At 31.8% G+C, this 3290-nt stretch overlaps 1 protein-coding gene across 1 annotated transcript in view; it reads left to right on the top strand.

Annotated features, from left to right (window-relative positions):
• The window catches only part of LOC136029675 (uncharacterized), a 37224-nt gene extending 35142 nt beyond the window's left edge, over positions 1–2082 (top strand). Inside the window, exon 4 of the mRNA XM_065708179.1 lies at positions 1–2082. This exon is cut by the window's left edge and continues 445 nt beyond it. The gene's annotated coding sequence lies outside the window, so the exon portion shown is untranslated.
• Positions 2083–3290: the final 1208 nt, after the last annotated feature.

Raw genomic sequence — 3290 nt, 5'->3', positions numbered from 1 at the left:
AAAAGGAAAATTGATAAATAACGTTTATCTCTTAAAAAAGGAACAAATGACAGGACAAAAAAACACATTCATCTTTCTTTTCTTTTGATAATAGTGTTTTGTAGGACAAGGGTGATAGCAGTCCCAATACCAAAATACGTTTTTTTATAAACACAAGACCTTGTTGTCGCCGAACTGCTACCTGGTTTTTTGGGTAACACTGGTCCCCAATCGATTACCCTGCCTTAACCTGCATTGTTTTTTAGCCCCCACACTAGATTTTAAACGATACCTTTTCTGGAGTGGGTTCACTGAAGACACCTTTTTTTTGGAGTGTTTTCATTTAATATACCTTTTTTTTTATTTTCATTGAAAAGAACGAAATTTTTTTCTAGATATTGATGAAAAATACATTTTGCCCGCTCTCTCCCGGCAAATTTTTGTCAATTAACTGAATCGGTGCTTCGCTTCCACTCTACAGTTCAAATATCCGATGAAAAGCATGGAAACTAGATGATTTCTATTTCTAAGTCAGACCCTTTTCGAATTATAAAATATGCTAAAAATTGTTTGACATGTATGTACGTTTTAAATGTTTTATATTGTATTTTTGTAACTAATTGGACGAGTTTTTATAAGCATTAAAAATAATTAAGATTCAATCCGAATCTTTCAATCTGACTATAGGCTTGTTCCAAGCATCTTTTGTTTTCAATACACGTTAACTGGTATCCTGTTTATTGGGGTTACGATGTGCCAGACCTCCTCGTCTCAACCCGTTTCAGCATTAGTAATTTCCTTTTACAGTAGTAGTTGAAAGGAGGTGCGTTTCCATTCCTCCTAGAAAACTCACCCATTCTTCCTGAAAAATCCCAAAAAGTAAGCGTATCAGTCTCTACAGACGATCACAAATCTTCAAACTTCACCCTAGCTGGTAAATTGCCACCTAAGAAAACTCCCTAGGTACGGCCATGAAATATCCATCATTTATTCCATTTCAGACTAGAAAAAATTTCTAGTCTAGTATAGCGACGACTCAGCTTCTTCTTCAAAAGAATAAATTGAATAACTGCTGAAAAGTGTAAATATAAACCTTAAAATTTACCATCATAAGTTTTTTTCCTTTAAAACCATTGCTCTCATAGGGTAGGGGGGGGATACAAGATATGTCACTTTTGTCTTGAACTGTCATATTGAAATTGACTATTTGGCTATTTGAAAATCACTGGACAACAAATCCATTTTTTTCGGAAATTATATTGAAACAGATAATATGCATGTGTTCCACTCAGCAAGGAGGTGAGCCTGATGCTACTGAGGTATTAAACTACCAATCTCAACTACTTTGGAAGCTATTTAGCTTTAAAGACATATTTGTTCGAACTATCATCAAATTTATACAATTCGGATTTTCGCCTGAGCAGATTGGTCTAGAGTTTAAACTTTTCTTTTTACTAATAGACTTCCTATAAAAATTAGAACCCCATAATTTTAGAGGATTATCCCCCTCCGCCTCATATAGAGTATAACCATAGGGTGTGGATAATGTACAGATATTCACGACCTAGCTATGAAATTTCTGATAGTAAGAAAATATGTGGGTTTGATTCGAGATAAGACGACTCAACATGTAACATACGGCGAAAAACATAAGCAGAAGGAGCCAATATGATTTTAAATTGTCACTTATTAGCGATCAAAAACAATCTGTAACTGGGCTCACTTAAAAAAAGAAAAAAATATGGCTCCAAATGTGATTCCAAAGAAATCAATTTACTCCCTGAAATTTTAAGGAATTTTAGGCTGACCTGGATACTAATCGGACTGAATGCGACATATAGACGTGTGCGGCATATCGTTGCTGAAAAGCAGCTGATTAAAGATTAATCTTTGTTTTAGAATCTCTATTTATGAAATAAACATAAAAAAAAAATAATTGACTTTGCTTTCATGTGTACAATTATATCCTTATATATAAATATTATATTTTTACTGTATATTGCGTTGGAATGGTGATACATTTCTAGATATCTTCAGAGATATAACTTGTTTTTCTCGGTTAAATTGTTCTGAGTTACGTTGAATAAAAGATTGTGTTATTGATTTTGTTTCAGCATTCTTTTTTCAGGGATGTCCTACGTAGGAACAGGGCCGAAGCTAATATTGGCATGGAAATAATAAAATAAATGTAGTTATATTTAATAAATTGATATTTTCCTTCCTGATGATGATGTCCACAACTGAGATACAGACTTGAAAAATTAAGTTGCTTTTGTTGATGGAAAAATATCTTAGATTATTCCTCGATCTTTGCAGTATTTTCGTATTTTCTAGTTCATGCATGTTCATTTCGTTCATAAGTTTTATAAAGTAAGTTTTATAAAGTAAATTTTGAAACTATGGTCACCATCTTTAACTTCCAATGACAGAGTTATTTGATTATACTCAAGGATTACATTTACAAGATGCTTTGCTTTGTAGCAGCGATATCTAGTAACATCTACTAAATTACTTTATATCACTCTATGTTCAACTATATATCACTTTATATTACTTTATGATGTAATATGCTGCTTTTCTTTTGAAAAATAGTTAGACCGTGGATGACAACAAGGACATTCCATAGAGCAGGAGGGGCAGAGGTATTCTTGTGCCTTCACCCATTTTTTTCAATAGCGAGAAAGCAACTCTATAGACAATGTTGAACGGTGCTCCCCCTATATTTTTGTTTTCTCTGTATATTAAAAAGCAAATTCAAAGCTTGAAGTAGCACCACGCCGTATTTGAATTACCGCAAATGACTTCACAAAATTGATAAGTAAACCCATCGACAATTTTGTATCTATTTTATGTATCAGATTGAGTATTTTACCCACTTTATAGTCATTCTTTTTTAGGATTTGTGTTTGATCCTTTTGACTCTTTAATTTTGGTATGCCGGTTTCAATTTTGGCTCTTGAATTTTGTCTCTCTAATTCAGAATGGTTACTTCCTCTCAAATTTTTTGGTATATTTTTCCTCTTTTTTTCTCCTTCTTTTAAAATTTCCTTTTCTAAATAATTAAAACCGCTTTCCTTAAAAAAAAAAAAAAAAAAAAAAAAAAAAAAAAAAAAAAAAAAAAAAAAAAATTGGCTTCAAGGTTAGATTAGTTATATGATAATTTTTTAGTTAATTAAATTTGTAATTAGCCAAACAGTTAGTGATAACGGACTATAAATAAAGAACAACATGTGTGCACAGAAAATAAAACTACAAAACAAATTTTTTTGAACTTTGCGAAACGAAATTAACAAGAGATATTGTTAATACAT

The sequence above is a fragment of the Artemia franciscana genome, chromosome 7 (assembly GCF_032884065.1).
Source record: "Artemia franciscana chromosome 7, ASM3288406v1, whole genome shotgun sequence".
Lineage (NCBI taxonomy): Eukaryota > Metazoa > Arthropoda > Branchiopoda > Anostraca > Artemiidae > Artemia > Artemia franciscana.
Note: the sequence above shows the minus strand (reverse complement) of the source record. Positions and strands in the feature narration are given on the sequence as shown.